This window comes from Chlorocebus sabaeus, chromosome X (assembly GCF_047675955.1).
Source record: "Chlorocebus sabaeus isolate Y175 chromosome X, mChlSab1.0.hap1, whole genome shotgun sequence".
Lineage (NCBI taxonomy): Eukaryota > Metazoa > Chordata > Mammalia > Primates > Cercopithecidae > Chlorocebus > Chlorocebus sabaeus.
In genome coordinates this window covers 23817072-23830279 of record NC_132933.1, presented here as the reverse complement: position 1 = coordinate 23830279, position 13208 = coordinate 23817072, and positions in this window count along the sequence as shown.

The following is a 13208-nucleotide window of genomic DNA, read 5'->3' as shown; positions in this document are numbered from 1 at the left end:
GCTAATTCGGCCAGCCCCAAACGTCAGGGCAAGGGCTAGAAGAGGGCTCAACCAGGGAAGCTCCTGGGCTGGAACGAAGCTCTTTTCCTGAGAGAAGGGAGTTTCCGACGTTAGGCTAGGTTGGAAGCCTCAACGGATTGCTGGTCACGTCCAGGGATGAAGGGAGGGGGTCGTGGGTCTCTTTCCCCACCCCGACATGGCAGTCACTCACACCGTCATCTCTTTTTAACCTGGCCACTAGCTGACAGCAGCTTTCCCAGCTGCTTGGGCCCCCTGCTCGCAACTGCCAAGACAGACAGCTCTGATCCCTCCCACCAGGAGAAGATGGGCTTTGATCCTCTACTACTGCAAACCACCACAGCACCGTGGTTTTTATATCCCCTACTCCTCCCTCATTTCTTAGGTATTCCCATCTGGGGCGGCTCTGGGCCAGGTGGAGGGCATGACTGGTATGGCCACAGCTATGGGCTGAGAACCATGTAGAGAGAGGGATGGATGGGGGAATTTGAGAATGTTTGGGTGGGATGACTTCAGAACTCTGTGTTGGGCTTTCACTGAAAGCATCGTTAGCTCAAAAAATTGGGGCTACATTAGAGGAATGGAGGTAGAAGGGGGCTCAGCGAATAGACTGGACAAATGAAAGAACATACTTTAGTCGGGGTGCGGTGGCTCACGCCTGTAATCCCAGCACTTTGGGGGGCCGAGCCAGATCTATCACCTGAGGTCAGGAGTTCAAGACCAGCCTGGCCAACATGATGAAACCCTGTCTCTACTAAAAGTACAAAAATTAGCTGGGCGTGGTGGTACCTGTAGTCCCAGCTACTTGAGAGGCTGAGGCAGGAGAATCACTTGAACCTGGGAAGCAGAGGTTACAGCGAGCCGAGATGGTGCCATTGCACTCCAGCCTAGGCAACAAGAGCGAAACTCCATCTCAAAAAACAAACAAACAAACATAAAACAAACAAACAAAAAAACTTGAGTATGTGAGGGAATGGGGATGGATGAGTGAAGTAGGTTTCTTAGAAGGCCCAGAAACCCAGTAGATACAGTGGGGAACTCTTGTTTTTTCTTTTTTTTTTTTTTGAGATGGAGTCTCACTCTGTTGCCCAGGCTGGAGTGTCGTGGGGTCATCTCAGCTCACTGCAAATTTTTGTTGTTTTGTTTTTTTTTGAGACAGAATTTCGCTCTTGTCACCCAGGCTGGAGTGCAATGGCACCATCTCGGCTCGCTGTAACCTCTGCTTCCCAGGTTCAAGTGATTCTCCTGCCTCAGCCTCTCAAGTAGCTGGGACTACAGGTACCATCATGCCCAGCTAATTTTTGTATTTTTAGTAGAGACAGGGTTTCATCATGTTGGCCAGGCTGGTCTGGAACTCCTGACCCCAAGTGATGTGCCCACCTCAGCCTCCCAAAGTGCTGGGATTAGAGGTGTGAGCCACTGTGCCCGGCCCAAATTTTAGTGTTTTTATTAGAGACAAGATTTCATCATGTTGGCCAGGCTGGTCTTGAACTCCTGACCTCAAGTGGTCTGCCCGCCTTGACCTCTCAAAATGCTGGGATTACAGGTGTGAGCCACCATAGTGGGGACTCCTCTTTTCCCTTCCCCAGCATCTTCTCCTGCAAGCCTAAGTTCCTATGTCTGCACTTTGTGAAGCATGAATTTAGCGCTTGCCTCCCCAGCTTCAGAGCCCCATTTCACATCCTCCTAATAGCTTCAGGGAACCCTCCTTTCCTTGTTCTATTGAAATTGCTCCCTTTCTCCCATGGCAGGCCTGCCCAATTTGCTGAGGTGGGCTGGGGCTCACTTTAGGGCTGCCTAAAGAGGAGGATCTCCCTTCCTCACTCTGCATGAGTTAAAGACTTGGCATCCCAGCTTGGGGGGCTAGCTGGCCAGCAGCCCTTTTCCCCAGGGTGCCAGGCTCCCTGGAGACTGGGAAGCTGAGTCATAGGCAACTTCAGGCTCCACAGACAGCACAGCAAGAGAAAGAAGGAGGAAGAAAAAGAAAAGGGTGAAAAAAAATAGCCGGTCGGGCACAGTTGTTCACGCCTGTAATCCCAGCACTTTGGGAGGTGGAGGGGAGGCGTGGATTAGTTGAGGCCAGGAGTTCGAGACCAACCTGGCCAACACGGCAAAAACCTGTCTCTAATAAAAATACAAAAATTAGCTCGGTGTGGTGATGTGTGCCTGTAATCCCAGCTACTCTGGAGGCTGAGGCAGGAGAATCAGCTGAACCCAGGAGTCGAGGTTGCAGTGAGCTGAGATCGTGCCACTGCACTCCAACCTGGGCAACAGAATGAGAGAGACTCCAGAAAGAGAGAAAAAGAGAAAGCGAGAAAGAGAGGGGAGGGGAGGGGAGGAGAGGGAGAAAGAGAAAGAGAAAGAGAAAAAAGCCCACCATGTTTGTCTGTTAGTAGAGTTCAGGAGGGCCTCCTGGTCCTGCCTTAGCCTTGCTTCACTCGCACTGGAGATAGAGATCACAATCAGAACAATCAGAAGATTGTCTTTGAATATGAAGGACGACGACAGGACCCAGGATCAAATAAAAGAATAGGGATGGAAGTGTTTTGTAAACTATTAAGTTGTGTACAGATGTGAGGGATTACTATTATTTTTAATATGCATTATAAAATTTCATTTTTCTCCCATGGATCTGGTTTATCCAATATTATTCTTTTTTTTTTTTTTTTTTTTTTTTTTTTTTTTTTTTTTTTTGAGACAGAGTCTCGCTCTGTCGCCCAGGCTGGAGTGCAGTGGTGCGATCTTGGCTCACTGCAAACTCCACCTCCCGTGTTCACGCCATTCTCCTGCCTCAGCCTCCCGAGTAGCTGGGACTACAGGCGCCTGCCACTACACCCGGCTAATTTTTTGTATTTTCAGTAGAGGCAGGGTTTCACCATGTTAGCCAGGATGGTCTTGATCTCCTGACCTCGTGACCCACCCGCCTAGGCCTCCCAAAATGCTGGGATTACAGGCGTGACCACCACACGGGCCTCCAATATTCTTCTTCTTCTATTTTTTCTTTTTCTTTTTTCTTTTTTTCTTTTTTTTTTTTTTTTGAGCTTGAGTCTCGCTCTGTCGCCCAGGCTGGAGTGCAGTGGCGCAATCTTGGCTCACTGCAAGCTCTGCCTCCCAGTTCACGCCATTCTCCTGCCTCAGCCTCCTGAGTAGCTGGGACTACAGGCAACCACCACCACACCTGGCTAATTTTTTGTATTTTTAGTAGAGACAGGGTTTCACTGTGTTAGCCAGGATGTCTAAATCTCCTGACCTCATGATCTGCCTGCCTCAGCCTCCCAAAGTGCTGGGATTACAGGCGTGAGCTACCATGCCTGGCCCCCAATATTCTTCTTAATACAGGAGCATGGCAGAGGCAGGTTAGCCCTGGGGGTTTGGAGCTCCAGGTGAAGCCTTGTGTGTGTGTCTGTGTGTGAGAGAGAGAGAGAGAAAGAGAGAAACATGTCTTGCTATATCTGTACCCTCAATACCCAGAACGAGCCAGAGAAAGGAGCTCAAGTGTTCACTGTCCATTGAATGGCTGATGGAATGAAATCAGGGAGGGGTGCGCCAACCCTTTGGCCTCCTCTGTTGCTGGTATAGTACTGATTTTGTACAGATGGGTCTCAGCTCCTTTCAGCTGCAGGAATCATGTCCTACAAACCCAGTCTCCCAAGTGCTGCTGAGTCCCTGCAAGTCTGTGGCAGCAGGTTGCTATACCCCTGGATGTCTCTGTCACAACAAGAGGCTTGGTGTTCAGAGGCTCAGCACACAGCCAAGGCCATTCACACCACAGGTTATTGCTATTTGAGTCTTTTCAAGGGCCTTCAGGATCCTGCAAAGCCTTGGAACCGTTCTGAACATCAATCAGCAAACAAATGGGGTCATGGATGGGGAAGCACTTTGTGACCCGCAAAGCCCCATACAAATGTAAGGGATTATTGCATTGTATTGCAAAAAAAGCATTCCGATTCTTTGAGGATTGTAGTTATTTGGGTTTTGGCACACAGGAGCCTACTGCATTATAAAATGTGTATGTGTGGGAGTGCCTGTCGTGCGTGTGCATGTTCAGGGTTAGGATCTGTACATAGAAACCTACCTGGCCAAATGGCACATACAAAGGGTCACTTAGACCACACAAAGTCGATATTGGTGAGTTATCAAGAATTCCCTGTCCCTCTATCTTTTTCAATATGCTTTTTTTTTTTTTTTTTTTTTTTTTTTTTTCCTGAAATGGACTCTCGCTCTGTCTCCCAGGCTGGAGTGCAGTGGCACAATCTCAGCTCACTGCAACCTCTGCCTCTGGGTTCAAGCGATTCTTCTGCCTCAGTCTCCTGAGTAGCTGGGACTACAGGCACACACCACCATGCCCAGCTAATTTTTGAATTTTTTTCAGTGGAGACGGGGTTTCACCATATTGGCCAGGCTGGTCTCGAACTCCTGACCTCTTGATCTGCCCACCTTGGCCTCCCAAAGTGTTGGGATTACAGGCGTGAGCCACCGCGCCAGGCCTCAATATGCTTTTATATAGGTGCTCTCATTGGATTCTCCTCACAACACTATGCCACTGTTAAGTTTCCCTGAGTTGAGTTTAGTCCAATAAAGTACACCGTGAGCTTGGAGGAATCTACTTTTGAGACTTGCAGGCGCTGAGAACTTTGCCTGGGAGAAATTTTCAGGCAGAGAAAAACATGGTCTGTGTAGGTCCTGGCAGGACACTCCAGACCCGTGCCAACTTCCTTCCATTCTCTGTCCCCACAGAGCAGCTCTACAATGCCTCCATGATGACCTCCAGACCCAGAAGAAGGCTCTCTTTCAGTCAGACATTCAGTCAACAAACACACATTGAACGCTTTCGTATTGGTGCCAGGCTTTCTGCTAGGTCCTGGCACTACAGAGATGAAGAAGCCTTCACTGCTCCTCATTCACCCCTCACCTCTCCAGCACAGGTTTCGTGGCATCTTCCCCCTTCAAGGCTCGCCTTGATGTTCATTTTATTCTGCTAAGCAAAGGCGGGGCTAATGGTTTTGAATCCAGCCTGGTTATTCGGTCTCGGAGCAACAAGGGACCCTTTTGGAGAGGGCAACACTTAGAACATCAAATGGGGCTCTCAGCCGTGGGCAGTGGGTATCACAAAACTCCAGAGGAGATGCAAGCCTATTTGAGTTGCTTTTTGTCCACACCCTTGAAAATTCAGGAGATAAAATCATGTGATCGGCCTTGTGTTGAGACAGCATTCTCACCTCAGCTTCAGGTCTGGAAGGCCTCTCTGGTAAGTCCAGCACAGGCTGTCACATTTTTGGGGGGCAGTTAAGGGGCTTTATATTTGGCCCCCAAGACATAGCCATGTGCATCCTTAGTGGTGAAATTATTATTATTGGGTTTCTTTTGAGACAGTTTTGCTCTGTTGCCTGGGCTGAAGTGCAGTGGCGCAATCTCGGCTCACTGCAACCTCTGCCTCCTGGGTTCAAGCAATTCTTGTGCCTCAGCATCTCGAGTAGCTGGGATTACAGGTGCCCGCCACAATGCCCAGCTAATTTTTTGTATTTTTAGTAGAGACGGGGTTTCGCCATGTTGCCCAGGCTGGTCTCAAACTCCTGAACTCAGGCAATCCACCCGCCTCAGTCTCCCAAAGTCCTAGGATTACAGGCTTGAGCCACCGTGCCCAGGTTTAGTGGTGAAATTCTAGTTAGTTAGAAAACTTGGCCGGGCACGGTGGCTCAAGCCTGTAATCCCAGCACTTTGGGAGGCCGAGACGGGCGGATCACGAGGTCAGGAGATCGAGACCGTCCTGGGGAACACGGTGAAACCCCGTCTCTACTAAAAAATACAAAAAACTAGCCGGGCGAGGTGGCGGGCGCCTGTAGTGCCAGCTACTCGGGAGGCTGAGGCAGGAGAATGGCGTAAACCCGGGAGGCGGAGCTTGCAGTGAGCTGAGATCTGGCCACTGCACTCCAGACTGGGCGACAGAGCGAGACTCCGTCTCAAAAAAAAAAAAGAAAAAAAAAAGAATACTCAGGCAGAATGACATACCAGATTTTGGAATTTTCTTTTCTTTCTTTCTTTTTTGAGACAGAGTCTCAAAAGTGATTCTCCTGCCTTAGCCTCCCTAGTAGCTAGGACTACAGGCACGCGCCATCACACCCAGCTAATTTTTGTATTTTTAGTAGAGACAGGGTTTCACTATGTTGCCCAGGCTGGTCTCGAACTCTTGATCTCAAGTGATCTGCCCACCTCGGCCTCCCAAAGTGCTGGGATTACAGGCATAAGCCACTACACCGGCCAATGTGTAGGCTTTTATCCCTCACCTCCCTCCCACCCTTTCCCCTGAGACCCAGAAGTCCTTTGTATCATTCTTATGCCTTTGCATCCTCATAGCTTAGCTCCCACTTATGAGTGAGAACATATGATGTTTGGATTTCCATTCCTGAGTTACTTACTTCACTTAGAATAATGGTCTCCAGTTCCATCCAGGTTGCTGCAAATGCCATTATTTTGTTCCTTTATGTGACTGAGTAGTATTCCATTGTGTGTGTGTATATATATATATATATATACACACATTCACAATTTTTTCTTTTTTTTAGACAGTCTTGCTCTGTCACCCAGGCTGGAGTGCAGTGGTGCGATCTTGGCTCACTGCAAGCTCTGCCTCCATGGATCAAGTGATTCTTATGACCTAGCCTCCTGAGTAGCTAGGATTACAGGCACGTGCCACCACGTCCAGCTAATTTTTGTATTTTTAGTAGAGACGGGGTTTTGCCATGTTGGCCAGGCTGGTCTCGAACTCCTGGCCTCAAGTGATCCGCCTGCCTTGGCCTCCCAAAGTGCTGGGATTACAGGCATGAGCCACCCCCCCTTCCCGGCATATCTATCTATCTGTCTGTCTATCTATCTATCTATCTATCTAGATATCTATCTCACAATTTCCTTATCCACTCGTTGATTGATGGGCATTTGGGCTGGTTCTATATTTTTGCAATTTTGAATTGTGTTGCTATAAACATGCCCGTGCAAGTATCTTTTACGTATGACTTTTTTTTTTTTCTTTTTTTTTTTTTGTGGCGGAGTCTTGCTCTGTCGCCCAGGCTGGAGTGCAGTGGCCAGATCTCAGCTCACTGCAAACTCTGCCTCCCGGGTTCACGCCTTTCTCCTGCCTCAGCCTCCCGAGTAGCTGGGACTACAGGCACCCGCTGCCATGCCTGGCTAATTTTTTGTATTTTTAGTAGAGACGGGGTTTCACCGTGTTCGTCAGGATGGTCTCGATCTCCTGACCTCGTGATCCGCCCGTCTCGGCCTCCCAAAGTGCTGGGATTACAGGCTTGAGCCACCGCGCCCGGCCTTTTTTTTTTTTTTTTTTTTGAGACAGAGTCTTGCTCTGTCTCCCAGGCTGGAGTGCAGTGGCGCAGTCTCGGCTCACTGCAAGCTCCACCTCTCGGGTTCACGCCATTCTCCTGCCTCAGCCTCCTGAGTAGCTGGGACTACAGGTGCCTGCCACCACGCCCAGTTAATTTTTTTTTTTTTTTGTATTTTTAGTAGAGACGGGGTTTCACCATGTTAGCCAGGATAGTCTCGATCTCCTGACCTCGGGATCCTCCCGCCTTGGCCTCCCAAAGTGGTGGGATTACAGGTGTGAGCCACTGCACCCTGGTTGTTGTTGTTGTTATTGTTGTTGTCATTGTTGTTTTGAGATGGAGTCTCTGTCACCCAGGCTGGAGTGCACTGGCATGATCTCGGCTCACTGCAAGCTCCGCCACCCGGGTTCAAGCGATTCTCCTGCCTCAGCCTCCTGAATATCTGAGATTACAGGCATGTGTCACCATGCTCAGCTAACTTTTGTATTTTTAATAGAGATGGGGGTTTCACTATGTTGCCAGGCTGGTCTTGAACTCCTTACCTCATGATCCACCCGCCTCAGCCTCCCAGAGTGCTGGGATTACAGGCATGAGCCACTGGGCCCAGCTAGTATGACTTATTTTCCTCTGGATAGATATTCAATAGTGGGATTGCTGGTTCAAAAGGTAGTTCTACTTTTAGTTCTTTAAGGAAAGAGGTGGAGTCTTGCTATATGGCCCAAGCTGGTGTTGGACTCCTGGCCTGAAGTGATCCTCCTGTCTTGGCTTCCCAAAATGCTGGCATTACAGGCTTGAGCCACTGTGCCTGGCCTATGATTCCATGTAAATGAAATATCCAGAATAGGCAAATCCACAGAAACAGAAAGAAGATAGGTAATTGCCAGAGGTTGAGGGGAGGGGGAAACAAGGAGCAACTGCTTGACAGGTAGGGAGTTTCATTTTAGGGTGATAAAAACAATTTGGAACTAGAGAGGTAGTGGTTGTACAGCACTGGGAATGTACTAAATACCAGTGAATTTTACGCCTTAAACTGTTTTTGTTTGTTTGTTTGTTTGAGACGGAGTCTCAATCTCTCACCTGAGCTCGAGTGCAGTGGCACGATCTCGGCTCACTGCAATCTCCACCTCCTGGGTTCAAGTGATTCTCCTACCTCAGCCTTCTGAGTAGTAGCTGGGACTACAGGCACCCACTGCCACACCCGGCTAATTTTTGTATTTTTAGTAGGGACAGGGTTTCACCATATTGGCCAGACTGGTCTCAAACTGCTAACCTTGTGATCTGCCCGCCTCGGCCTCCCAAAGTGCTGGGATTACAGGTGTGAACCACTGCGCCTGGCAGTTAATTTCATTTGAATTTGACTTCAACTGACTAAAAATGTACTAGTTGGACAAGCTTGGGCAAGTCATCACTGAATCTCTCTGTACCTGAATTTCTTCATTTATAAAAGAGGAAAGATATAGTATGTACATTATGGGGTTGTTATGAGTATTAAATAAGCTAATATTTGTAAAGTCCTTCAATCAGTGTCTGGCACATACTAAGTGACATATAACTGTGTGTCAAATGGGGTCCATGAAGGGAAAGAAATAATAAAAAACCCTTGGTAGTGAAACATTTGGGGATCTATGGTAAAGATGAAAAGGAAAAAAGTGCTTAATGTCCTTCAAGATGTAGTCCCAGAACCCACTGGTTCTGTAATTTACTGTAGAGATTGTTTGAAATGCAAAGTAAGAGGCACCACCCCAACCTATTCAATAAAACCCTAAGTGGGATGGTGCCTTGGAATCTAAATTTTAGGGAGCTGTCCCAGGTGATTCTGATGTACATTAAAGTTTGAGAAAATTTGGTAAGAGTATAAACTGAATGTGTACTAAAGGCAGAACATTCATTCCCTAGATTGTAAAGAAAAAAAAAAAAAATCCAAATCCCAGGTTTTAACTTGTTTTTAAATCATCTTCTAACTTTCATCACAAAATGGACAATTCCCATGGAGCTCTTGCAGTTTAATGAGCAAGAACAGGCACACAAGAATACATATAAACACACATCACACACACACACACACACACACACACACACAGAGAGAAAGAGAGAGAGAGAGAGAGAGAAAGAGAGAGAGAGAGAGAAAGAGAGAGAGAGAGAGAGCCGAACTAAGAATGGTATCTTTACTGAGTTATCTATAGCTCGTGACACTATGTGCTTACTCTCTGCTGTTAATGCTAGAAGCTCTATGCTGTGCTGCGTGGAGGACACAGGAAAACGTGGCCCTTGCTGTCCAGATATTTACAAATTCTAAGACAAGATGGCTACACTGGAGTGTCTGTAGGTGGTTGGTTTGAGAAGTGTGGTGTGTGTGGGGACAGAGGATGGATAGAAGGCATGGTGGGCAGGACTTGAGGGGACCCATGCCCTTACTGCTCCTCATGAATGCCTACTTGTCAGTCAATCCCAAAGTATTCATGGAGTGTGGTCTGCACAAATGCTGCCAGGCATTATGGGGAATGCTGACTTCTATGACAAGATGCCTGCTCTCAGATGGGGCTGTCTGACTAAGGAACAGGCACAGAAGAGTGCTAAACTGTGCAGTACTTACCTACAGGGCCAAGAGTTCAGGGACGAGAGGACTTCTCAGAGGCAAAGGCATTACCCGAAAGCTTCACGTAGGTGGGGCTCAAAGGATTTGGCCAGGTGGAGGGGAGCTCAGCTGTAGGTACATTAAATGGATCAAGAATGATGTAAGTGGGTTCTGCAAGGCACCTCCGTCCCTGCTAACATCCCTAAGCCTGTACAGAATCACCACCACGGCAAGAGAAAAGCAGTACCCCGAATTCAGTGGAATTTGTTGAGTACCCACTAATGTGGGCCACTGAAATGGGTGCTGTTCTTCAATATTCTTTAGTCTCTTTGGGGCAAGAGGTAATAATTTTGCTGAAAGTTCTTGCTAAATTTTATTCTATTCTCCTTCCGAAAAATACCTCTTTTTCTTTACGTTCAGGTTGTGAGTTTTATTCCTAGGCTTAAATGAAGCAGGTGCTCTCAAGTTCTGAACTCTAAAAATTCCTTATTATTATTTTTTAAACTACTATGGAGCATCTACTGGGTGCCAGGCACTGTTCTAAGTGCTTAACATACAAGAACTCATGTGATCCTTATAACGTTTGCTGCTGCTTCTTCTTTTCTATATACAGAGACGGGGTTTCACCATATTGCCCAGGTTGATCTCGAACTCCTGACCTCAACTGATCCACCCGCCTTGGCTACCCAAAGTGTTGGGATTACAGGCATGAGCCACTGCGCCCGGCCCTTATAATGTTTTCAGGAGGTACTTAGTAGCCCCCATTTCACAAATGAGGGAATTGAGGCTCAGAGAAAAGTATGCAAGGCAATAGTGCTAGGAAGTGGTGGAGCCAGTATTCAAACCATGTCTGTCTAACTTTGGAGATTGTGTGCTTAACCACTGAGTGGGAAGAGAAAGACCAAAAGAGACCCAGACTTTAAAATGAGTCTTCGGCAAGAAGGGAAGTCAAGTCTGGGCCTCAGCTTCTCCACTGTAAAACAAGTCCTACTCTGTGCCAAGGTGGGAGGTCTTGGGGGGAGATGAAGGAGGCTGTGACACACAGATGAGAAGTACTGAGTCCTTTTATCCAAGGAACTTAAAATCTAGTCGGAGAGATAGACAGGCAGAGTGTAGAAGTGCTAACTAAAGGGACAAGCTAAAAACTGTGGGGGTACCCCAGAGGAGCAGTCAACTTCCATAGGGAGGGTGTGGGTGTCAGGGAAAGGGGCATGAGAGAATGGTCTTTTGTTGGTTTGTTTGTTTGTTGTTTGAGACAGAATCTCGCTCTGTCACCCAGGCTAGAGTGCAGTGGCAGGATCTCAGCTCACTGCAACCTCTGCCTCCCAGGTTCAAGCGATTCTCCTGCCTCAGCCTCTGAAGTAGCTGGGATTACAGGCACGTGCCATTACACCCGGCTAAGTTTTGTATTTTAAGTAAAGACAGGGTTTTGCCATGTTGCTCAGGCTGGTATTGAACTCCTGACCTCAAGTGATCCACCCACCTTGACTTCTCAAAGTGCTGGGATTACAGGCGTGAGCCACCGCACCCGGTTGAGAGAGCTGTCTTGAGTAACAGTTGAGTGAGATTTCAATAAGCTGAGAAGGACATGTAAAAAGCTGTGGGAGGGGCCAGGTGCCATGGCTCATGCCTGTAATCCCAGCACTTTGAGAAGTCAAGGTGGGTGGATCACATGAAATCAGGAGTTCAAGACCAGCCTGGCCAACATGGTGAAACCTTGTCTCTACTAAAAATACATTAGCTGGGTGTGGTGGCACGTGCCTATAATCCCAGCTACTCAGGAGGCTGAGGCAGGAGAATTGCCTGAACCCAGGAGAGGGAGGTTGCAGTGAGCCAAGATCACGCCATCGCACTCCAGGCTGGGCGACAAGAGCAAAACTCCGTCTCAAAAAAACAAAAAACAAAAAACAAAAAACCCAACAACAAAAAGTGTGTGAGGCCACTATGGTGGTTCACACCTGTAATCCCGGCACTTTGGGAGGCGAAGAGGGAAGGATCGCTTGAGGCTAGGAGTTCAAGACCAGCCTGGGCAACAAACGAGAACTCAAGAATTCATCTGTACAATTTTTTTTTTTTTTGAACAAAGTTTCACTCTTGTTGCCCAAGCTGGAGCCCAATGGCGCGATCTCTGCTCACTGCAACCTCTGCCTCCCGGATTCAAGCGATTCTCCTGCCTCAGCCTCCTGAGTAGCTGGGATTACAGGCATCTGCCACTACGCCTGGCTAATTTTTGTATATTTGGTAGAGACGGGGTTTCACCATGTTGACCAGGCTGGTCTTGAACTTCTGACCTCAGGTGATCCACCCGCCTTGGCCTCCCAAAGTGCTGGGATTACAGGTGTGAGCCACCACACCCAGCCTCATCTGTACAATTTTTTTAAGTGTTAAAAAAAAAAAAAAAAAAAAAGGCTGAGGAAGCAGAGCTGACAAAATGAATGCGTTATCCAAGGAATGCCAAGGGGGCTAGTCAGGTCAGAAAAGAGGGCTTGTGAGGGATATGGAAGGAAAGGAGGCTAGAAGTAGATCAGGGAGGGCCCTAAAGGCTAGATGAAGGCTCATGGACTTGATTTTGTTGGCAGTGGCCAACCATAACCAGTTTTTCAGGAGGGCAGATTTCTTAGAGTCCCTTCCACTTCTAGCACTGCATGTTTGATTAAGAACTTTGTTGGCTGCGCATGGTGGCTCACACACCTATAATCCCAGCATTTTGGAAGGCCAAGGCTGGAGGATCACTTGAGCCCAGGAGTTCCAGACCAGCCTGGGCAACATTGCAAGACCCTCTGCCCCTCATCTCTAATGTTAAAAAAAATTAATTTTTAAGAAAGAACTTTGTTTAGAGCCTAGGAGTCTCAGGGAAGAGGCGAGTGGTCAGCAAGCTGAAGAGCTTGACCTGGTGAGGCCTCTGGGGTGATTTCAGCCCCTTTCCTCATTTTCACTCCCTTGGCTATAAAATCCAAAAAGGTTGTTGGTTGTTTACAGAGTTCAGTTTATCCGGACATGCTGTCTTCCCATCCACACCTGGGGCTCTCAGAGGGCAGAGACCAGGCCATTTGTTCTCTGGGAGCCAGTACTTAGTATCCAGTACTCTGTAGGCAGCTGGAATATATCTACCTTAGCAACCCTTCTTGCAAAAAAGGCTCATGCCTTTGAAATTTACCAATAACAAATAGGGGCAAGGACTCCTCCCCTACCCCGCTTGTCCCCTGAAACATAAGTGAAACACTAGAGAGCTCACAGTGTAACACATGGTCACTCTTTCCTGCAGTTTGCACAGCTCTTTCTGT